The sequence below is a fragment of the Parasteatoda tepidariorum genome, chromosome 1 (genome assembly GCF_982258835.1).
Source record: "Parasteatoda tepidariorum strain Cologne lab strain chromosome 1, Ptep-v5.0, whole genome shotgun sequence".
Classification (NCBI taxonomy): Eukaryota; Metazoa; Arthropoda; class Arachnida; order Araneae; family Theridiidae; genus Parasteatoda; species Parasteatoda tepidariorum.
Genome location: NC_141755.1, coordinates 8085867 through 8112111, shown reverse-complemented (window position 1 = coordinate 8112111; position 26245 = coordinate 8085867). Strand labels below are relative to the sequence as shown.

General features: G+C 28.6%; 1 protein-coding gene across 17 annotated transcripts in view; it reads left to right on the top strand.

The window, feature by feature from the left end:
* The window catches only part of LOC107439920 (uncharacterized), a 129694-nt gene that overhangs the window by 51322 nt on the left and 52127 nt on the right, over window positions 1-26245 (top strand). Inside the window, exon 1 of one of the 17 annotated variants that reach the window (XM_087158906.1) lies at window positions 9931-10045. The exons of the other annotated variants lie outside the window; for them this stretch is intronic. The gene's annotated coding sequence lies outside the window, so the exon portion shown is untranslated. Of the gene's footprint in view, window positions 1-9930; window positions 10046-26245 lie in introns of those variants that run through there. 17 annotated transcript variants of the gene reach the window in all.

The following is a 26245-nucleotide window of genomic DNA, read 5'->3' as shown; positions in this document are numbered from 1 at the left end:
TTTGTGTCAGGATATGTTACATTCACTGGTGTGTGTGTGTTGACTTTTGAGTAATCTGTCATGAAATACAAAAACCGGTACAGGAAATTTAAAGCAGAGGGTACCACACATATCCTTTGACCAGGGTACCCATTGTTTGCAAGTGGGGTAGTTGAATTTACTTTACTCAGGTGCAAATGGCTGGATGCAGGTGTCAAGAATAATGGTTTAAAAAATGAATGGAAAAAAGAAATTGATGCGAGCGAGGGGGGGGGGATCTCTCTCTCTCTTTTCCTGCTATAACTCTGTTTTGTACTCGGTTTCACTATTTCTGTTTTCAAACCTTATTTTTGTCTTTAGTGTTTTATTCCTAATTATTTAATTCAAATCGGGACTTGGTTTGTTAACTGCCGTTTACGAACTTCATTTTCAAAAATTTTACGAATTGCTGATATATTCAAGTATTTTATTTAAGTAAATTTTATTAAAACACATTGAAAAGGACTCTTTGTCGGAATTTATTAATATTATCTGTTATTATTATTTACTTATTGTCTGTGTTAAATGTATCACAATATTTATAAAAATATATCTTAGTTTTATTTTTTTTAAAATTAAAACACGAGTATTGTAAATAAGACAAGTATTATATTAGAAAAAAAAAATTAATACATATTGACTTATTTTTTTAAGAAAACATTTATGATTTGAAAAATATTTAAAACTTTATTATTATGCACAATAGTCAGTAATTTTTTACTCACTGCTACATGGATGTCTCATTTTCCACATTTATTAACTCCATAAAAAATATAAATAACAATCTAAATAAATTAATAATTACTTCTTTAATACGTTACTTTGTAATGAAGTGTTAAAAAATGTATGATTTAGTGGTGTTTTGGAAGAACTTTGTTGGAGAAATTTGTTTGGAATACATTACAAATAGTAAAACAAATTTGGAAAAAAAAGAAACTTATTTACTTAATTGATTAAGCAATTTATGCGGTCATTTTAAGAGAGGCAGGAAAACACTAAAACATTTTATAAAAAGTGGCCGGAAAGAAAATTTACTTCTGATTTTAATTATACCACTGAACTAGATTTTCTTTAACTGTACACATACACTGTTAAAATATGATAGTGGTTATCATTTAACAGAAATTTTTTTTCTTCAAATTTGCAATTCTTATAATGTGTAAATTAAACCACATTATTGTGTGAATTACTATAGTTACGGCTGTAAGTGTAGTAGTACTGGTAATTTTAGTTGTTCAATTTAAACTGAAACATTTTTCCATTTCACATTTTATTAAGATGGAAATTAATCTGCATTATGCTGGTTCAATTTTTTATGATTTTTAATAACACAATCCTTAACGCTTAATTGCTAGTGATGAATTCAAAAATACCCATCAAAATAATATGAAATAATATAATTGATATAATTTCTAAAGCTATTAATACGTTTGTAAGCGATGCATTTAATTCTTGAAAATAAATGTATGGTCTTTTGCTAAATTTCATTCGTATTTAAATTTTTAAGGTTTCATTAATTTATTTCTAACATTTCCATGGAAATTTATTTCTGTACACTAAAATCTTATTTGTCCCAGTAAATGCATTTAAGTTATTCAAAAGTCCAATTTTCAAGTTATAGGTATGCATATGTGTTTGGCAATCAGGTACATAACCTCAATAAGTTTTTCTTGGAAAATAAAAGGTTATAGGAGAAAATTGAAATTTTTCAAAGAGTAAGTAAATCAGTGTCAGTATCAAAATCTACATCGAAATTCTAAACCGGTTTGAACTCACACTATCGACCTGGTTACAACTCGTTATAACCGCGATATGAAATATTTTGGGTTTCATTTACCACTTACTTTATTTCATCCGAAGCATTTTTCTGGATCTAGCTAAAAACTCTATTTTAATACATATAATGAAATTAAAAAACATAATATATCAAATAAAAAATGTTTTCAGTTCTAGATTAAGTAAAATAAACTTAAGATCTAGATTAAGTAAAATAAACTCTAATACATATTTTATTTCATCATTTAATTTTTTTTGGATTTAGCTAAAAACTTTATTTTAATACATACAACGAAATTAAAATAACATATTTCCTCTAAAAAATGCTTTCAGTTCTAGATTAGGTAAAATAAACTTTCAATCACTTAATTTATTTTATCATTTAAATTTTTCTGGATCTAGCTGAAAACATTATTTTAATACATAATATAATGAAATTTAAATATCATAATTCATCCAAAAAATGTTTTCAGTTCTAGATTAAGTAACATAAACTTTCAACCACTTATTTTATTTCATCATTTACATTTTTTTGGGATCTAGCTAAAAACTATTTTAATATAATGAAATTTAAATAACATAATTCATCTAAAAAATGTTTTCAGTTCTAGATTAAGTAACAATAACTTTCAACCACTTATTTTATTTTATCATTTACATCTTTCTGGATCTAGCTAAAAACTGTTTTTAATACATATAATGAAATAAAAATAACATAATTCATCTAAAAAAATGTTTTCAATTCTAGATAAAGTAAAAGAAACTTTCAAAAGCTCTTGGTTTTGCACAGTCAAATATAAAAGAAGTTTAATTCTACTTACTATTTATAATGTGCATTGTTTTAGAATTTAAATTTATTTACGATGACTTTATTCGGCTGTAATCCAATTCTAATCAACACCAGTTCGCTTGACCTACATTATTTTGGTTATTTGCTGCGAAAGAATGAAGAAAATTCGTTGGAAATCTTCCACCTTTGAGTCATCAATCTTGAAACAAACCATCCAAGTAAACACACAATTCGAATGAATGCTTTTTTAATTATTCGTTTAAGAGTTTCGGGTTAGTAGAACTGTACGTTAGATAAAATAAATGCAAAATGTATGCACAATTAGCTCCATGGCTTACATTTAAACTTGTTTATCTCAAGTTCTTCTTTAACGCGATTCCGGGTTTGAAGAGGAAATTTGTTTCAAAAATTTTGTTTTAATGTTAAAAAGCATATATGAAATCCTGTTATTACGCTGTAAAAATTAACTGTAAATTCTACAAAAGAAAAACATATTTTCACAGGAAAAACTGCTTAAAGAAAAATACTGCTTTTTTTTCTGTTTTTAACAGTTATTCTAAGAAAAATATAGATTTTTTCTGTTTTTAACTGTTATCCCTTTTCGAAGAGTTCTTACCATGAAAAAAAAATACTTGAAAAGCTAATGTTAGCAGCCAAAAATTAATAAAACAGAAAAAAGGATCATTATAATTACATTGAAATGTTTTACATATTTGGTATATTTGAAAAATGATGATGTTAACAGCCAAAAATTAATAAAACAGAAAAAAGAATCATAATAATTACATTGAAATGTTTTACATATTTGGTATATTTTTTTAAAATTTCAATATCTATAAGACAAAAACAGAAATGATGAAGGAAGGTTTGTAAACGGAACTGAAACGTCCTGCTTCGGATTTCGGTCCAAAAAAAAGGTTGTTTAAAAAATTAAAATACTTTTTTTGATGTTAAAATTACTTTGTGTGTCTGTTTTTTTTTTTTTTTGATTTCTTAAATATACTTACGATCAACATTTAGTTCATAAAATGTGCTGGACATACTTTCTCATTGAATTAGTGTTTTGCACTTTAATATTAATGGTTTATTTATTTATTTATGGTTTATATGTTTATAATGGTTTATTTATTTGTGTAAACTGCGTTCTAGAAATTACAGCATAGATATAATATTTTCTTGATCTACTATTGTGATTATCATGTTGCCTTTTGTAACACCAGCATACGTAACAGGAGTTAATTTGACTTGAAATAATTAAAAAATAAGTAAAACAGCACAGTGTTCTTAAGATGCACCGCCTGTATTCCATACAGATATAAAATTTATAATTTAGTGCCGAAAAGAGCAGAGAAAAGAAGTTGTATCGAAAAGTACATCGTAGAGTGGATAGCAAATTTAGAAAAAAAAATTAGTGAAAGTGATAATAACAAATTAAAAAGTATTAAAAAAATTAATTTACTAAAATACATCCTAAAATAAACATTAATTTCAAATGTAATCAATTTATAAAAAAATAATAAGGAAAGGTATTAATAAAATTTATTTACATAAAATTACGTGGTGGTAACATACGGTGTAGTAAATAATTTATCAAAATATTAGCAATTGAAATTATTGATCCATCATGTGGAAAAAGTAAATTAAAAATTAATAAGTTAAAAACTAGCGGTTAATAGTAATAATAACGTATTAAGAAATATTAATTCAAAATATATAGTTGTAATTCTTAAACTTAATTTTTTTACTTAATTTCTTTAATATATTTTGTGACAATATATAATTGTGGGAATCGTGCACTGCTAAAAATTCCGGTAAAATGTACCGGCTCTCAGGGTGCCGGTACCTTTTACTGTAAAATCTAGTTTTGCTGGAACATGTTACGGAAAAAATCTGATAAACTGTAACTTTTACAGTAATAAATACAGTAAAATCACAGAATTTATTCTAGTCAGATAAATATGACTGTAAAAATTACGGCAAAATGGATCTTACGGCTGATGCACCCAAAACTGCCGGCATTTTAAACCGCAATTTGGTGCGGTGTTTTTTACAGTGTGGAATTACCGATGTTTCTAATTATTTAAGATAAATTTGTATAACTTTTTAGAATAGGTACTTTGCTTTTTTGAAAAATAACTTCAACTTTTTTGGAAAAATTAAGAATTAAATTTTACTTTAAAGACTACTTCACATGCAAATGCTTCTTTTAATGGTCCATTGTGAAAGAACCTTATTATTTCCAAATTCTAGACACTTTGTGATGTCAAAAAATAATATTGCCGAGGGACGCAAGATTCAAAAGAATGAATGCTATACACAGGTATAACAATACGATAACGAAAGAATTTTAGATGTGATTACATTCGTTTTAAATTGCTAGTCAACATTTCTTATCTTGTCTCCAAACATTGAAATGACATTTAATGTTATCTTTAAAGTGAAAATAAAGTTCGATTGTTGCATCTGTGCATTAGATAGCAGGTTTCCCCACCCCTTCTAAATTAAAACAAAAAATTAGAGAAATTTTTTGCTAGCTGTATGATGACTGGTAGATTATATTTCTATTTATACATTCAAGGGTCTACGAAAGTTAAACATTTGCAAGTGCTGCACTAAATTTTAAAAGTAATGCTTTGGCGTGAAAAGTAGCATTTTGACTAAATGAAATTACATAAAGAATTATTTTTAATTTAATATTGTCGAAATATAAATAAAGTGTACAGAAATATTGTATATAATTTTTATTGCGCTGACTACTATGCAACCTAAACTTAGACTATACATCTGCAAAATGTATTATTTAAAAAAAAAAAAAAAAAGTGAATATATTTGGCGCCAGCCATGAATTTTTGGCTACTTTCGGGATTTGAAGATTTCGTATTTATAAATTTCATAGCATTTCATTGTATAACTCTTTCTGGATGCATAACTCTTTCAAAAACTCTTTCTAGAATTTTTTTCTTCTTACTTCCTTGTAGATTGCATAATTCCTTCTTAGTTGTAATTTTAAGAAAATCTAAACATTGTAACCTTTGAATACTGAGTATACAGTAATCAAAAATTAATTTTTTTCTAATACACTCCTAAACTTGTCAGCTTTGTGGAAAATAAAAAATAAAAAATGGTATGACTGGTCATTTTTTTTCAAACTAGAACATTAATAAGATTAGTTATAATCAAACGAAATTATAGTTATTTAAGGATTCAGATTATTATTTTTTTTTTCAAGGGAACAATCGTAGTTAATACCGCATAAAATTTGATCATTGTATTTATTGGAATTTAAGTATTTTAAATTTATAGCATTTTGAAAAAATTCAAATATTTCGAACAGTTGCCCCCCCCCCTCCCCAGTGAGATGATTCAGATTCGAATCCCAGCGGTGGTTGGTTGATACAAATTCTGCCCCCAACCACAGTGCTGACGTAAAATAACCTCAGTGGCAGACGGATAATGGGTCTTAGCCGTCGTGCTAACCGTGGGAGTTTTCGTGATTTTCTTCTCCATGTAACGAAATGTGGTCCCCATCAAAAAGTCTTTCACGAAGGCTAGTTTGCCCTTGTCTTCTAGGTTGAGTTTTAAAAAATACAAGGCTACGAGGTTGAACATTCATAGTCGTGCACTTAGGATCGGGTTGGCTGTTCAACGCCGATTATGAAATAAAATTAAATATCTTAATTTACCTATTTCGGATACTTTATAAGAATAAAAATTATATTTCTCTGTAAAATATTTATTCAGTTCTCTGGAACATGCAAAGATATTGTGTATCTATAGTCTCGTTGCCTTTTTAAAATGGTTTGTTTTAAAGTTGAACATAGAGAAGATAATGAGCGTTTTTGATCGTGTTATCTCGGTAAAGAGTATGGTATATCAAACCATTCTGCTGTGAATGGCATCACCAAGTAAACATACCCATTCACACTTCTTCTTCGTGACTGAACTAATTATTGGCGATATCTGGGTTAAAAAAAGAATAAAAAAAATCAATCTAGGCACCTGACTCTACAATTCTAACCGGTATCGAGGAAGCGACTTCCAGTGTTTACCGTTCATTTTTTTTAAAGCCGAAGTGGTCATAGTCTTACGGGTCAGTGAGTACTGAAAACAAGAACGAGTTTAAGGGCAACCCTTCGAATCTTAATACATAATCGGGATGAGGGCATCACCTCCAGTGATGACAAAAACTCGAGCACGTAATGCTTCTTCAATAATTTTCAACCGTTTCGCGCCACACTCTATTATTATGAGTGGTATTCTGAGAACGGCGAGTTTGGCTCAAGTTGACTTCGGGCTGTGCATTAGCGGCAAAATAAAGGCCAAAGCACTGATTATGATAACTGAATGCATTTATAGTAATAGTGAAACTTACTCTTTTGAAGTTGGACAAAATGCATTACACGAAATGACACTTTTTTTTTATGGAGATGATGTTGTAAAATGTTGACTCGTTGGATATGATTGTAACAGAGAAGTAATTTGTGGCCGCATCGTGCAATTAGAAGTCACGGCTGTTAATCATCTTATGTATTTTAATGATTTTTCTAATATACTGTTTTAGTTAACCTTACCACGAAAAAAAGTATTAAATTGGCCCTGTTTGAATAAGTATGCCTTGTATATACTACAAACCTTATTTATATTTGTTAGGTATGTGAAAAAATTTCTACAGAACAAAATATGTAAATTCTCTCTTATTTAACGCTTTAAAAAATACTATGTCAAATTATAAAAGGCATTCTAAAAATTTTTATGCAGTTAGACTTATATTATACTAGCAATATCTTCATTAAATTATTTTTATGTATTTTTTAATGAGATATTGATTAATGAATTCGATTTAAGTTCTATTAGCTTTTAAGTTAAAGCGTCGTGACTAAAAGTTAATTCGGATGTTCTTACAAAATCAGAAATTACCGTAATAGCTCATTATTTTCATTATTTATTATTATTATTGTTATGTTTTATTTAATATTTTGGGACAAATTTAAACAGTTGGGGTAATTTAAATAATATAATATTATTTTGAAATACCAATTTCAGTGACTTTAGTCCCGCAGTGGACTGATCGTTAAGACACGGTTCCCAGCAGATCACCAAAGTCAAGCATCACTGGCTGTGATCAGTGTGCGGGTGGGTGACCACTTGGATCAGCCTGCGTAGGGACCGAGGGTGTGCGGTATTGGTCCTCGTTAAACTGTTCTACCGTAAAGTGCTCGACTTCGCGCGCAGGTCGTCGGGCTACCGAAGCGGGGGAGCCATCCCCTCCGTAGAGGATCAAAATTGTGAGGGAATGTCTTCGGATCATCCTCAGGGATGTTTCCCAGACCGTCGCCAATAGCCCATTGTGCAGCTCTAGTGCGACGTAAATGAACAACAACAACAACTTCAGTGACTTTAATTTGTCTATTTAACGTATTATTATCTGAAGTTAATTCAGCGGGACAATTTTCGTCATATTAAAATATAGTAAGAATATGCATCTATTCAAAATTCTGACCTACTTCTAAAAGGTTTTCCCGCTTCTTCGTTTATTTACAGACAGTTTTTCGGAATTTTGACTACAGGTCAAAATGCAGTTATTCTAATACTACTTATAGGAGATACTGTAATGATAAGCAACGTTAACCAGAGCGTTGAATGAGAACTTCGAATATTATCTGAATATCTTTTCCATTTATAACAATTTAAGTCTATTTATGATACAAATGACATGTTTGAAAATGTTTTATTAATTTCATGCTTATGAAGCATTTCTAAGTCAGTTTTTGGTTTCTTTAGATTACTTGAGAGAGGTAAAACAATTTTTTTATTTTATTCAGAGGGGAATTGAAGCATTGCAGTTTATAAACCATTTAAAAATAATATTATAACATTACAATTTATTATAATTAATGTTTTAGGCCTAAATTAAATTTTAATGACATATTTGAAAATATTTTATTAACTTGATGTTTTTAAAACCTTCCTGGGTGAATTTTAGGTTTCTTTAGAATATATGAAAAAAGCAAAACACATTTTCTTATTTAGAGGAAAAACCAAAGATTTGCGGATTATAAATCATTTGAAGAAAAAAAACAAGAAACTATAATAATTCATAATTAGTGTTCTAAACCTAAATTAAATTTTAATTCAACATTAAATTATATGGTTGACTTTTTTGTAAAATTCTACTTTGAATATAGTCTATTTGTTAATTAATTGAACCACGATGACACAGTGGTTAAGGTACATTGTGTAAGACTGAGGCTCTATCTATAGCGGAGGCTTGAAGCCTATCCAGTTTCAGATTGATGGGCACAAGATTTTCTTGAAAGTAAAGACGTCTGGTACGCAATGATGACCGTATTGTGACCTTTGTGTGGTTAGGATAGAAATTATAAAGCGTCAACCTTTAGCATACGTACGTGGCCAACAATTGGATGTCGCAGGAGATTTTTTTATTATTTTGCTTTAATTCTTTGATTAATTTTATTTTTTATCGAAAATATTTTATTTGATTTTAGTCTTGCATGGTGCAAAATGCGTTTAATGCAGTGATTTTGCTATATTATTTTCTGTTTTTTCTTGTTAAAGCATATTATTTATGTATTTTTTTAAAAAAAAAAAACATTTTTTTAAGAGGGATTTTTAAAGATTTTTCTTTAATTCTTATTTGCCTTTTTTTTCTGATAAAAGAATTAAAACACGTTTTCTCTATGTTTAGTGATCAGTGTTATGTACCTCAAATTTTTTTTTCTATTTATATTTCTTCTAGATGCATCACTTTCTTATCTTTTTGGTATTTTTACCCCAAATCCTCACTTCTCTAAGATATTGCGCAATGTCACTCTACCTCAAACACGGTTTACAGTTAAACCCTTTGGAGCAATGGCTTCAATTTCTAAAAACTCGATCCTACATCGGAGTTATTTTGAGTCGCCCGTAGACTCCCGTTATTATTGTTATTCTGGAAAACTGCTTTTGAGAACAATAGCAATTACGTGAACACGCGACGTCGACATTCCGCACTCTCATTTGGCGGATTACGAAATTCGTTACCCTTAAAAAGAAAATGAATGTACTACCCTCCTATCCTGTTGGGTAATTGTTTCGACAATGACTTAATCATTTGTAACTGCGTCCTCAAGTCTAGAAATGCGTATTTATTGCGAGTGTTACGCTTTAATGAATAGCCCTTGTAATGACGTCTTATCACTATTTTCTTAAGACTAATATTTAATTCCAGCAATATAGTTTAAGTAAATTGGATTCATTGTATATTTAAGTGGATTTGGGAGCTTTGCCAAATTTGTCTTAATTTGTCCAAGCAATTTTTTAAAGTTGATATTGGTAGTATTTAAATGATGGCCTAATATTAGACATAGGATGTTTCAAACAGTGGTTTGCGCTGTGACACTATTAGAAATTTGCATCTTTGATGTCCAGTTGTATAAGGATGAAAAGTTTTCACGATCAGGAGTAAGTTTATTTCATGAATGGTTCTTCGCACATTTTGGTAGAATTATCATACTCGATAGAGTTTTCGTGAGATAAAAATTTGTAAAGTATTTGTGGGATTAAAATTTAAAAAGTGTTTGAGTCGGTTAAATGCATGATTCAGTAAAAAATCTAAGATTGTTGTCCCGTAATGTTAAAGTATAAATGTTCACATTTTTGTACAAAATTACATTTTTAATTTTACACTATTTATTTAGTACTGATGAACAATAATATATGACCAAAAAGTTACATTGGTATGTTATGTATATATATTTTTTTAAAAAAAGAATCTAATATTAAATTAGAAACCGAGCTGTTTATTTAATTGCATACTATTAAAATTAAATTCTATTTCTAAAATATTTAGAAAAACCAAAGCAACTTTTTTGAATTAAAGATTACTTCTATGAAATTATTAAACTTAATTTTGAAGTAATTATCGGATTTAGTTGCTTTAAAAAAGTTTAAGATCGCCAGAAAAAAAAGTACCTCTATCTCAGGCTCACATGCTCCGAGTTTATATGTACTAAAGCAGGGGTGTCAAACTCAAAAGCTAACTTGGGCCAAATAAACAATGCTTAACATTAGGTGGGTCGCAAAAAAAAAAAAAAAATATCAGTGTTCATAGAAACAAATATTTTTATTTTCAATAGTACATTGTAATAAACATATATAAAGTAAAATTATTGTTTGATATTTGACAGACCCCTGCATATGCATAATTATGTGCATTGAGAGTTAATAATTTTGATTTTTTTTTTTTACAAATTTGACTATGAAAAAAACAAATTATGTAGACAGATTAATTTTTAAGTCTCCTTCCAAAAACTTCGATGTCAAAAACATGATTTTTATTCTGCACTTCAGTTTATACGAATCACGACTTTTTATAATTGCTATTGCTAATATTTCCTTCAACGACTCATCATATTACTATTCATAATTTAATATCTATGTAATCATTAATAATAATTCATATTCATAATTTCATACAAATGCATTCTTTCAATATTAAATTCAATTTTTTATTAGAAAACCTTAAATATTGTTACTTCCAAACTTGTAACTTAAAGTCTAGGAATTTTATTTTTTGAATTTATTTTGTTCTAAAATACTCTTAATTTATTCGTCGGGCCTAAAAATGTCAACTATACATCTTGGTCAAAGTTTAAAAATAATATTTTAAAAAATCCACTCGAGGGGGAAAGGCATAATCCGTTCCACACTTCCATTCATTTTTAGTTACAATCTAAAACAGTCGCTTTTAAGAACGCCGCATCTTGTCATTTCTTGGCGGATAAATTTTTAGCCTCTTTTGCTGGATTTATGGTTTCCTTTTCATCTTTTCTCTTCTCCTGAGACCAATATTCAGGACATTGCACTTTCACTCTCTTATTCTTTTACGAATAAATCTCTGTTTTCTGAAAAGAAAGAGTTGGGGATTAATCACAATTTTTTCCACACAAATATATCCATTTCATTTGTACGCATCATCGCTAATAGTTATGCTTCCTTAAAGATGACACATATTAATCGGATTATAAATTGTTTCAGAAGGATTTTTACACTTTTCACGCTGTTTCTTCCTTTATGCATGGTAGCTGTTATATTTCAACTACAACTGGTCATTTATTTAGACGTGAATAGGAAAGCCGTTGAATTCATTCATAGTTATAGAATTCATTCATAGTTTTTAAATTCATTCAATTTTATTATCCATGAGAAGTTGGCAGTGTTTTATCAGGTTGTACTTATCGAGAAAACCATTAAGAGAACGCTGTATCGTGGGAGAAACTTTTCATCGCAAATTCTGTCTCACAAGTTATAATGAAGTGGAGTGATAATGAAGATTAAAGTGTAGAAAAAGTGAGTTAAGACAAACCTAGAGTATAAAATATTTATATATTTGTCTGTATTATTTATTATAAAATTTTAAGTGCAATTTTTTTGCTTGCTGTGTTTTTAAAGCAATTTTCAACCGATTTCCTTCAAATTTTGACACAATGCTCACAATGAATATAGTTTTTGTTGCTCCATTTTTAATTGGGTTGACTGGTTTTGAGTAATCCATGAAAATGTTACTTATTTTATATAATTTTTTAAGTTTTTTCCCCTTTGGAATAATTCCATTTTGTTGAAAAAATTAATATTTTAGAATTCCTGCGTGTAACGAAAACTATATTCAATTAGTTTAAAAAGAATCGAAATAGAATAAATTCAGATGATTATTTTTTTAAATTTATGATTACAGAAAGTCGTGGATAAATTTAAAAGAATAGGTTATAAACAATGTATTATATAAACCATAATTGTATAAATATTTGTAAAGGCAACATGATAAAGTGAGGATAAAAATATGCACAATAAGGTTAAAGAAAATGTATCAAGTCAAGTTTGTCACAATCGTTGTTTAATTCATTAAGAAATCGTTATTTTTTACAGACTGAGTTGTTCCCTCTTAAGAAGACGCTATAACACGGTGAAATTTTCTGTTCGAAATTCTCTTGCACCTCCGTAAGTAATTTTAAATTTAAATTTTAAAATAGTGAGTTCAGACAAATCTAGAGTAAGGCATGAAGTTTCAAATACTGAATTTAAAGTAATTTTAAATTTAAATTATAAAATAGTGAGTTCAGACAAACCTAGAGTAAGGCATGAAGTTTCAAATACTGAATTTAAAGTAATTTTAAATTTAAATTATAAAATAGTGAGTTCAGACAAACCTAGAGTAAGCCATGAAGTTTCAAATACTGAATTTAAAGTAATTTTAAATTTAAATTATAAAATAGTGAGTTCAGACAAACCTAGAGTAAGCCATGAAGTTTCAAATACTGAATTTAAAGTAATTTTAAATTTAAATTATAAAATAGTGAGTTCAGACAAACCTAGAGTAAGCCATGAAGTTTCAAATACTGAATTTAAAGTAATTTTAAATTTAAATTATAAAATAGTGAGTTCAGACAAACCTAGAGTAAGCCATGAAGTTTCAAATACTGAATTTAAAGTAATTTTAAATTTAAATTATAAAATAGTGAGTTCAGACAAACCTAGAGTAAGCCATGAAGTTTCAAATACTGAATTTAAAGTAATTTTAAATTTAAATTATAAAATAGTGAGTTCAGACAAACCTAGAGTAAGCCATATAGTTTCAAATACTGAAATTTTTTTTAAAGATAATTATAAAACAAATTATGAAAGGATAACTTAGGATAGCGCAATGGGAAAGTTCTTTTCCAAATTTGTTAGCGTCTTGATATTTTGAATTTTTTTTCATCAATTTAAAGTTCGGGGCTTACTCTAGGTTTGCCAACTCACTTTTTCTATACTTTAAATTTTAAATTAGTCATGGAGTAAAGCAGAATTTGCAATGTAAAGTTTCTCTCGCCTTATTTACCCCTCTTAATTTACCGCTATTCACTGGCATATGAGAATGAAAGATGTAAAATAAAAGATGGAACTAATGTTTTTGAAACTACTAAAGTAATGATAACAATACTTATTATATTCAAAACTTGTCGACTGAACTTTGTAGGGATCAGGGAACGACTGATCTTGCATCAGAAAGATTCTGGGTTCGAATCCCAGACAAGGTTTAAATGTTATTTTATTCTCTGTACTATGTGTCCTTACTGTGGGAGCAGCGTTAGGCCACTTAATATGGCCCCTGAAAGAGTGGCCAACAAATCTGCCCTAATACTCCTAAATTGACGAAATGTCAAAGTGGGCATTGGAAAAAAAAATCACAACTTCCGATACAAAATAATTTTTTACCAAGAAAGAGTCTTGTTTTGACGCTTATGTATTTTACCAATTTAGGGTCTGGTTTTGACGTTTATGTATTTTACCTGTGGAAAAAAATAAGTACTAAACTGTTTAAAAAGTACGAACTGAAATTTTTTGTAAGTATATAAGCTATGAAATTATTATAGGTGTTTTTTAAACCTACATTAGTCTGGAATAGAAAGAAGAACGTGAATTCTGCAACTGTCAGTTGCCTTACTGTGCTAAATATTTAATAGCAGGAAGAAGTTACTATTATCCTTTACTCTGGCTATCCTCCATTTTTTTAAAATAAAAATTTAGTACGAATTGTTTTATCCAAGCTTTCATAAGTCTTACACTAATAGAATGGAAATAAAAGAATGTATTTTTTGAAACTCAAAAATAAAGTTATCATTCCCTCCTGTAAATAAATTACAATAATTCTATGAAATTATGAAAAGTTTTTCTGGTAGTTTGATTAAGAGAGAGTAAATTGCAATTATGTTTGTTTAGTTTATTCTATTCTAAATGGGAAAGTTGAGATGAAAATAAATTAACCGGAACTTAATTAATTTCATGAAGAGTGGTGAAAGATCCTTCATACGAAATTGAATGTATTTTTATATCAACTGATAAAAATTTTATATCCACTAATTTTTGACAGCATCAAATTTTTTTTATTGTTTTTGAAACAATTCAAATGTATTGATATCAGATTTCCTCGAAACGAGGCATTAAAGTATCAAATAACTAATTTAGGTAACAAAGGGCAATGATAAAAACAAAAGTCAGAGCTTCCCTTTTTTAGATTTATTTATTTTACTTGATTTATTTTTTTATTCTCTCTTTTCGCATTAAAATTTAATTTCTGCTTAAAATTTATCCAATTAAAAACAAGTCGAAAAGTGCAGAAGCTTAAATTCCTTCCATTTTACACGGATAAGTCTTAAAATTACTTCAATGCATGGTAAAGACATTTTCGGTAAAAAAAAGTAAATAAGTAAAAAAAAAATATATATATATAGGGTAAACCAACCAGTGAAGGAACATTTCATATTGATTAAAAATAAGGATTTGAAAGTTTTTCTTTAGATTAATTGGTAACAATAGCTTACTGCCAAACAATAGGAAATCATCTAGCAATGTTTTAGATTACCTGGTCAAATAGACTTCTCTGGAAAAATTTTTGAATTTGTTATTATCTCTGCAACACCTTGTTTCTTTGAAAAAATTATAAGGTGAGTGTTTGTATTGATATGTTTGAAGTGGAATTAATTGTATGTAATAGTTCTATTTTTCTCACTGTGAAAATAAGAATTCAAAATATAGTTATTGAAGTTACGTTTTATTTTTTTTAAGCATCATAGCATAATAAAGTACTGAGATAAGGGAGTGTTTATTCACTGGATCACCAAACGATGAAAAACAAGTGAAGGAACAAGTGTTCCTTTACTGGGTTTTTTTCTAAGTTAATGAAAATAAAAGATAAACTTCAATTTTCTTATACCTTTAGTGATGTTTCGCATCAAAAGTATGTTAAAAATAAGAAAAACAACTTCTAACCAGTGAGGGAACAGGCATGTTCCTTTACTGGGCATAGATTTCCCAGTGAATGAACAGTATGTGTTAATATGTTGACACTTTAATTTTCAATTCATGATTACAAAAAAAAGTTAAAATTTTCCAAGTATTTATTTATATGTTATAATTTCAAGAATAGGCTTGTTTTTAAATATTTGTATGACTTATAAATTCATAAGGAGCATTAAAAATTCCCAAGTTAACCTTCCGTTAGTCGCGCACTTGTTTCCGACATGGTTAGTCGCGTTGCACCTATGAGGTGTTTCTGATTTTTTGAAAGCCAAATGAAATTTAGTCTAGTTTAAATAGTTAATTGTTACCAATTTAAGACACTTTAGAGAGATAAATATCAAAAAACTTATTTAGCGAAGTAATGAAGATAAATTTTTCTTGCTCCCGCGTCGGATCTCTTCCTCCATCACAAGATGTTCAACCAATTGACGCAAGAAGGTTCTGCGGTTTTTTACTCCGTAACCATTTTCTGTGTATATAACTTGACCATTTATACCTGCTACGTTGAGAAGGACAGAAAATGAGATAAAATATATATATTTAATTCATAAAAATATGATATCCATAATACTTGCGTCAATGGTCGCGCTGCACCAGAGGGGTGATTTGAGCGGTTCCAACTCTCCATCGACATGTTCTAAGGTGGGTTTTACACGGACATTTGAGTAATCCAAAGTTAGGAACATAACATTAGGCTCGACCCCCGGAAAAATCTATTGACGGCAAAGGAGGTGGAAGTGCAGTAGGGATGCACCTGTGAGGTGCGCGCGACTAACGGAAGGTTAAGTGTTCCTTTACTGGGTGTTCATTCACTGGTAAGAGCTGTTCCTTCACTTGGTCTTCTTACTACTTGTTATTTGAACCTCCAAAACTTTGAAACAATATTATGTGTAAGTTACCTACAATTTTTTTTACATAATTTGCAATTAGTAACTAATATGTTGACGCTGTCATTTAACTAAAATTATGAATTTTGAAATTAATATGATTTTTTTAAAAGGCAAGCGAAGCTTAAGTGTTCCTTCACTGGTTAGTTTACCCTACTTCTAATTAATAACACCAAAATATACGGTATTTAAACTATTCATTTGGTAAATTTTTCCTTTCGGTTTACCAGACTTATTAACTGTTTACCATTATAATTTTAACGGTTTACCGGAAATTCGGGTTTTTAAGAATATAACTCATATTACCAAATATTAAGTAAACAAAATGAAATTGAATTCAGAATAAATGCTTTTTATACCATGCTCCTACGTATTATGATAAAATTACCGAATTTTACCACATTTACCAAATTTTATATCATATTATAAATCCATATTTTATTGTCAATTTTACCAAATCATTACATGAGCTTTTGGGTATTCTCATGGAGCCAAAAACGTGGTTAATTTTACCTTATTCTGGTAATTTTGGCCATACTTTTTTCTCCCTCAGTGTATATCATAGCTTCCGTAAATTATTTTAAAAAATAAGTCTTTTACCACATCACATTTTATTTATTATTTAGTGCTTATTTATCATAAAGAAGTCAACTTAAAACAGTGTTGTGACGAACAGTGTGCATCGGTTCGTTGCCCAAGCGTAGGTTGAAAAGGTAAAGTGCAAAAAGAATGAGTCTGGATTGTTTTTAATGACGTAATGGATTCGTGTGTTTGAATCCTTTTCTTTCTTTTTACTGCTAAAGAGAAGAATATGCAAAAAAATCATAGAATTAAACTGTCCTTGAACCTTGTTTTTAGAGGTGTATTCAATAATATATTGCCGTGTTTTGGTGTGTGTTCTTATTTCCTATTTGAGTACATCAACTATATCCGCTACTAAAGAGGGTAAATAACATTGTCTGGTGTGCAGTGACATGAATAAAAAACACGAGGTCAGAATGTTTGCTGTTCATTTTTCAGCAAATAATCAAAATTAAGATTTTGTGGCAAATAATCTTGCTCAATAACTTTAATTCTCAAGGACACAGTTTTTGACAATTTTGAAACAAATCAATGGGTTTAGATAATTTACATGTTCGCACACGCATAATCAGATAAAATAACTACGCAGAAAACTGTTGGCAATTTTTCGAATCGCGGCACTCTTATGAGTTAAAAATTTTCTCACGGCACCCTACTCATATTTTTTTATTTACATAAATATGCATTTTTATGTGTATAAAACAAAAACACTGGAAGTATAGGATGAGAAAATAAATGCAGGTAACTAACAGAACTCTTACTTTAAATCCTTTTAAAGATCTTAAATTGTAATTAATAAGTACATATTTATAACTTTTTTAATTACAATTGTCTGAATATATTAATATTATATAGAATGATATTAATAAGCAATGATAGTATTAAAAATATATGAAAAATGGAAATTACCATTCTCATTTCTTTTTCGCCATTAATTTTCGAACATATATCGATCGATATATTTATATCGAACTTATTTCGAACATATATCGATATTTGTACTAAAGAACAAATGAATTCTGCTGAAAGCCCATCTTCCGACTAACACAAAGCTGTAAAGAACACTCATAGTTTTTTCACTTAAGACATGATACTCTCAAAGATCTTACATAGATCTAAAACTATAGCATCTCTACCTTGAAACTTTTTCCTTTTAAAAGGAACAGAATGATTAATATTAATCTTGAAATCATGAACGTCTCGCGCACTTAGTTTTAAAACTTCACGTCATACTTTGGAAACCCTTGCAATAAGATTTGGTATCCCCGTATATGTTTTTGACCTATCTTTAAAGGTTTTCAAAGCCATATCGTTTATTCAAGTACTATGCTTGTACTAATTTTATTAGGCAGGATTGTATTGAAACATTATCCTGCAATCTCTTGAAATATTAACAAATATAAGCTCAACTATTTTCGATCTGAAATCTTCTATTTTAGATGAAGGATGACCCGAAATGGGAATAAATCAACAATTAATACACTGAGGGGAAAAAGTATGATAAAAACTAACAGAATATGGCAAAATTTATCGTGTTTCTGTCTCTATGGAATGACCTAAAAGCTCTGTAATTTTTACCAAAGCGCTTTGGTCTAATAACTAAATCTTTTACTTAATCACTTAAAAGTTTAAAATTTTAGGGAATTTTGTTTTCTTTTCAAAAAATGACTGTTGAAAGTCATTGACGAAGTATGAGCGTTTTATTGGTTTGAAAAAATTTCTTAACAATTAGTTCAAGCATCGATCATCACCACTGTGACAAGCGTCTATAAGTACGAGTAGTTTTAGAAAACTGCCAAATCTTTTAATTTCAGAGTGTCATGTCAATTGATGTCGTTGATAGGACAATTTGAGTTTAATGATGCATCGAAACAGATACTTTGTACATGAGTCAGCTGCTTGCGATGAGTGAAAGTGTTATTTTAATCACACAACATATTATTCCATTAATTGAGGCAGAGCTCACTGGTCATAAAATCCACTTCTTTGGATATGCTGGACCCATAGAGAAAAAGCAGTGATTAATACCATATTTTCATTCTATTCATCAACCCATTGTTTCTATTCTTTTCTGGAATAAATGTCCAAAGAGAAAAACCTATGGTAAGTACGGAGAATCCATTCTCTTCTTCTTTGTTTGAATATATAGTTCTAGTCAATTGGATTAAGCTAAGACTCAAACAATCGTATGGACTCGAATTGTTGGTCATTGTGTTCTAAATAATATATTTCATATAGTGATTAGGGAAAAACCTAAATTTTCTTAACCTATTTCTTTTTGGCGAGTATTTATATTTCAAATGCGCTACTTATTTGTCATGGAATTATATTTTTATGTGCCTGTAATCTTCAGATTAACTGAAAATGAAAGTTTATGTTGTTTCTCACGTAAGAAATGATGCCTTCCTTATTTTCTTAGTTTCTGTATCAATAATTAAATTAACATAATAATAGGCGGTTATTATTTTTCTTGATTTCTTTCAAGCTCTTACGCCATTATTAGGAGTTTTTGTTTCAATTGATTGATAGATTTTCATTCATATTTTCTCGTTCATATACCGTGTGAATAAATTTTCTGCCTTCCTTGGTGATATAATGTATTCTTTTTGTACTTATGAAAACATTTTAAGTTGTGAAAAAATTTTCTGTTGTTAAACTAATTTATTTCTTTACGATTTTTTTTTTAAATTGTGCTTTTTCTGTTGTGGACTTAAAACTAAATATTTTTTGAAAAACGTAGCCACTGACTTGGAATTTTTTTTCCAAAATGTTTTGGAGTTGGTAGCAAGTTTAAAACAATAACCACAATCTTTGCGTATTGATAATTAACAAAGATAAAAATGATTTCTTTAGAAACATCTCAGCTAGGTAGAAAGTTTTTTTGCCATTTGTAATTTTTTTTCACGTTAATGTTATTACATAAATTTAAAAAAAAAACTATACTTTTCTGTAAAATTCACGTAATATCGTATGCTTATCTATCCTTATCAAAGATGATTTACATTACTAAAAACGCGATTGATTTTTTAAAATTACAAATTAGTTTAAGTATTGTCTGACATAGGACTAAAAAGAAAAGAAAAGAGTAAATGGCTACAGGACGCCTAAAAATAACAAATTCTGAAAAAAAAAAAAAAAATGAAATATCACCCCCCAGTAATCATTTCGAGTTTTGTTTATAAAAATGTGAAAATATTTATTAGGCCATAGTTATTATTAGGTCATAATTTTATTAGACGATTGTTAATTTGCTTACAAACTTAATGAGTTTTTTTTACAGGCTATAATAGTTAATTTGCAAATTACGCTAAAATAAATTATTTTCCTTAATGAATGAATTGAGGTTCTTTGCATTTGAACTAATTAATCATGATTTCTTTTAAAGCCATTTATCTACAACAACGAAAAAAAAAAAAAAAAAATCAGTTACTGATGTACCTGTTGAAAACGTTTGCGGATGAATCCGAGCCTCAAAATGTTTTTTTAACCGGTTTTTAATCAATCGTATTTATTGAACATCAATATTGATTCATATTTTTGAGTCATTCAAATTTCGTAAAGTTATGAGCATTGTAAATTTATTCAATAATTCACTATTTGGCCAAAATTTTCCGGATACTTCATGATGGGGTGATTTTCTTGGTTTGGCCTTTGTTTCTTAGTTCCTGCGGTTGGAAACACAAACTCTGAGATGAATGTGGACAATCTCGACAATGGTGTCTTCCAAGTCAATGGCATTATTTCGTTGAAGGCCAATTTCTCTTCCTTCTTTCAGCAATTACATATTGCTTCATTCACAAACATTGAAATTTCGTAGCCAGCCAAATCGACCCTCCTCATTGTTGCTAATTATTTCAGCTGATGGAGTTTCCCTAGACATGTGCAGACTGCCATACACGTAAAAAATTATGGATCAAATTACGGTAAAAAATACCGGCACTCAGGGTGCCGGCACTTTTTTCCGTAAAATCTATTTTTACCGGAACATGTTACGTAACAAAAAATATGATATAACGTAATTTTTGCAGTAATAAATCACTGAATCACTCGAATTAAATGGATATTACTGTGGAAATCATGGTATATAATTTTTCGGTGCAAATAGAGTTCACGGTAAAATGGATTTTACGGATGAATCACCTAAAGCGCCGGTACTTTATACTGTCATTTGATTATAAAATATTTCACTGTAAATGCAATAGAGGGATGACATCATTTTTAATATCCGGACTCATCAAGCTTAGTACCATTGGATGTCAGGATACTAACTCCGGTCTGGATGCATCGTGAACTCCTAATGTACCGTTTTCGGGTGATATGCGTAGCCTTATATATTCATTTCACTAGTACAGTGGGACCTCTATTTAACGAAGTCTCCAATTCCCCAAAATAAGTTCGTTATATGGAAAATTCGTTAAATAGAAAATCACTTTTTGACATACTTAAACAACACAAAACATGCTTTAAATTCATAAACACTAGACATAATTAAAATAACAATTGATACACCTTTATCTTGTAAACTAGTATCTACAATTTACTTTATAAATCTTAACCATAAAGGAAATGTGCTTGCTTTGAAATGTTCTGAAATATTTTGGCAAATTGGGAAAGTGGATCTCAAGGAAAAGTTCGTTAAATAGAAAATTCACTTCGCTATTTGGAAGTTATTTTACGAGGAAATGTCCAAAATGATCTTGGTTCCTCGAAAAAAAAATTCGCAAAATAGAGAATTTCGCAAAATGGAAGTTCTTTAAATAGAAATTCGACGGTATATCTAAAAATCCTTTGATAAACATCGTGTTTCTGAAAGAATTGACAAACAGAATCTCTCAAATGTTTCCTTTAAAAATAGTACACGTATTTTGTTCAGTCGTTTAACTCTTTTTCCTCATATAAATTACACAAATAATTAAGTCTTCATTAATTTGTAAATCATTTTTAAATTTATATGAAACCTAGTTCATTTTTGGGATTCCTACACACTTGGGTAAAAAAGTATGAACAACCTCTTTCAGGAAAGACAAGTCGCCATTGTTTTAGAAATCTCAGGTAGACTCTTGTTTAGAATTCGTTTTTAGAAACAGAAAAGTAGGTTGCTTCATTATTTAACTGCGATTGCCGCATGGCGAGCGTGGCATTAAGCATGGATGCGTTTCGATTAATGCAGCTAAAGACTAATTTATACTTAGCCTCTTAAGTGTAAAACCATTGTTTTGCTAAATGTTTGATATAAGACTTTAATCTATGATAAGAACGCGGATGTTAAAACCAAACAATTACGCTACATTGTGAAGAACTACTATTTAATTTTGACTGATTTAGAATTAATAATTTCATGTATTTTTCAAGGTTATTAAAAAAAAATTTTCTGAGGATATAATTATTTATCAAATTGAACACAGTGACAGCGGATTAAATTATTGGGTAAAAGGGTTTAATTTAATTTAATAATGTAGCTACAGGTTTATGAAACCGCGGATTATTTGTTCCCCACCGGCTATTTAATTGTGGCCTGCAGCGGCATTGGTAAAACTTAGTTTTTTAAAGATTATTTTGCATTATTCTTATTCTATTTATTCATAGCAAACTTTAAAATTATTACTTATTTTATAAAGGATGTAAAAAAAATGGACATGGTCAAATGTCTCGAGAATATACCTCGGATCGAAAAAAGTAAAAATAGTCTTATTCAATATTTTTTAAAAGCTATCCAAAGATACCAGAACCGATCGTTCATCCCCACTCCTTAGGGGGTAGGGGCATTTTTGAAATCTTAAAATAAACCCCCTTTTTTATTGCAGATTCTTATTCTCCAAAAAAAGTAAATCCGAATCTGCAATAAAAGTAAATCCGAATTTTGCAATAAATATTAAGGGCTTATATTTGCGATTTCAAAGTTGCCTTTAAAGATTCCAAAATTCTAATTTTATTTATCAATTTACATAAAATTTTAAAATTTCTTTAAAAAAAAGATGAAAATTTTTTTTTCTCAAAAAATGATTTTTATTTATACTATATTTAGATTTTAAAAAATTAATAACGTGGTAAAGATGTAGTATCATTAGACCAAAAAATAATCCTAGTGGTTTTCTCATAGAATTGACATAATTTTGTCTTACATTGTAAAAATCTTATTTAATTTTTATTTTGAAATGTTAACAGTTATAATGTAAGTAGGTTATAATATTAAAAAAAGCGAAAATAATAATTTTTCATTGTTTTACTGAACCCTTGCATGATTTAAACAAACTGTGATGGAAACACAAGTTGATAATGGAAAAAAAAACCGGTAATACGAAAATAAAGCCAAGGTCGAACAAACAATAAGAATGGTTAATTCTCTTTCTACTACTATTTCCGGATACTCAGCTTGTCCCAGGCAAACAGCAAATGTGTAATTAGTTGGTTAACTTATGCCACTCCTTTATTAACTTCTGGATATTCTAATTTTAAGAATTAGTACTGTATTTATAATTAGATTTGTCTATGAAATTAACGGTGTTTTGATTTTGTTTTCCGTCTTACCTCTTTCAGGTTTGGTGTAATTATATAGAGTTATCGATTGTCATAGATAAAGAGCAAAAACTTTTAAAAGAAATAATGACACATTTTTTTATGCACGGCAGTTCGTTATCCTCCAAATATCTTTTAAAATGCACTGTCACACAATATAACTCTTTGTCATTGAAAAAAAAGGATAAATATTTTGCAAGTCACATACTTTTTTTAGTTGTGTGAAAGAGTAAAATAATATTCTATTTCTTTCAAAACATTGCTTCAATTTTTTTAAAATTCATTGAGGAAAGAAACGAATTTGCAGAAATAGCATTTATAGATAATATCATACAATTTTGTTTTGTATAAAACGGTTTACTGTTGTATTAAACGTGGTTTAATTCCTTGAGGAAACAAACAAACTTGAAGTATCATTCATAGGTAATATCCTGCCATTTTTAGCTGTATATCTGTTATAAGTTTTTTAGATTTACATAAAATTTTTATTCCGTAACATTTTACACTGAAAATGCATTTTACAATATAAAGTATTGGCCTCCTAAGTGTCGATAATTTTTACTGGAATTTGTTCCGTAATTTTTTACAGTGTAAGAATATGGATAATTTAGTTTCCTGATAGATAGTTTTCGAATAAGTGTGGTGAAAAGAATATGTATAATTTAGGTTCCTGATAGATAGTTTCTGAATAAGTGTGGTGAAAAGAATATGTATAATTTAGGTTCCTGATAGATAGTTTCCGAATAAGTGTGGTGAAAAGAATATGTATAATTTAGGCTCCTGATAGATAGTTTCCGAATAAGTGTGGTGAAAAGAATATGTATAATTTAGGTTCCTGATAGATAGTTTCCGAATAAGTGTGGTGAAAAGAATATGTATAATTTAGGTTCCTGATAGATAGCTTCCGAATAAGTGTGGTGAAAAGAATATGTATAATTTAGGCTCCTGATAGATGGTTTTCGAATAAGTGTGGTGAAGATCCTACATATGATTTTCTTCTCTTCAAATTTGCTGCCTGATATGCCAATTTTATATTCTTTTCTTTTTATCGTTGTTAATAACTTCCTTTTCAAACTTTGGATTATCTATAAATTTGTATCAAGGATAGGTATGAACTAATAATAAAATCAAGTTTTTGATTTAGGAGTTAAGCTTAAATGATCATCTGGAAATGTGTAAATATATTTTATTTTCTATCTAGCATTTTCTAATTTGCTTTCAAACTTATTTCCATTATTAATCATTTGAAGACCATCAATGTTTTCATTAGCCATACTAGGTTAATCTTTCAAATCGAACTCGATAAAAAAAATATTCGAATTTTTGGTACTAAAATCAAAACTTTTAGCTATTAATTTAGTTTTATTTTTAAAAAAGAAAAATTTAAATTGCCGTAAACTTGAAGGGGTAAAAAAGAATTATTTTTATTTATTCTCCTTTTTTTTATTTGTGGAAAATATTTTAGGAGATAAGCAAATAAATCACATTTTTGAAAATGTTTTGTGTTGAATTGAAATAACCAATTAACTTGTTACAAAATTATACTTCTGTACAAAATTGTACTCCTTTGTCTTTACCTTTTTTACCACGTTTATATAAACTTGCCTTCGTGTATGTCTGTCCGGGTGGAATTTTGTAATCGATTTTAAACTAACTTCCCAACTAGCTACAAACTTCAAATTTGGCACATAGTTCAGAATTGGATGACAATGCATGAAAATGAAGAGAAAAAAGACATACAAAGTAAAATAAAATTAAAATAAAAAAAAATTATTTTCGAGATTGTCTTTCAAATTAGTATTACATTTCAGGTGAAAAGATTTTTATTGGCTTAAAAGTCACGTGGTAGGATCCAGTTTTTCCTCACTCAATTCCAGATTGTTTTGGTTGTCATCAGCATAAAACTATCCCTAATTTAAGATGAAAGTTCTATTATTTTAGTTGTGGTCTTGTAGTAGTCTTGACTACTCTTGACTAAGAAAAATAATCTAAATAAAAATATATATTTTTAAAAACCACGTTTTTTGTATTGAAGAATAATAATTGAAAAGTAATAATTTTTAAAAAATATAAAATAAAAATTAAAAAAATTATAATTTAAAATAAAAAAAATTCAAAATAAAAAATAATATTTTTAAAAACCACGTTTTTGTAGTGGAGAATAATAATTAAAAAAAATTGAAAAAGGAAAAACGTGGGGAGCATGAAATACATAACAGTACATATACACATACATATACACATTTTCTTACTCATACACATGCACAGCCACATATACATCCACATACATATGCATATACACAAACATATTCCACATCCACATTCAGATACAATTACAATTACAGATATACATACACATATTCTCAGGAGCACACATACACACACTAATATAACATTACTGTTATGTATTTCATGCGCCCCACGTTTTTCGTTTTTCAATTTTATTTAAAATTATTATTCTCTACAACAAAAACGTGGTTTTTAAAAATATTATTTTTTATTTTGAATTTCAATTAAATTTAACTGTAGTAAAAATGTGTAGGTAAATTTAACTAAAATGAACATGCTTAAGTTATTTTAATTGTAATGAAGACATTAAGAATAGTGAACGTTTCCTCAACTTTAAATGCTTTTAAATTTGTGATGTTGGCAATTTTGCATGTTTTTCTCTTTTTAGATGAGTAAAAAAGTTTAAATAAGATTTCTTCTCTTGGTTTTCGCAGAAGAATAAGTTAAATTTAAATACTATGATTCATTCAAATGTGATTCTTTGTGGCTTTTATTGCTAGTCTGTAAAATGTGATGACTCAATTTTCAGTGATGAATATATTCTTGCATA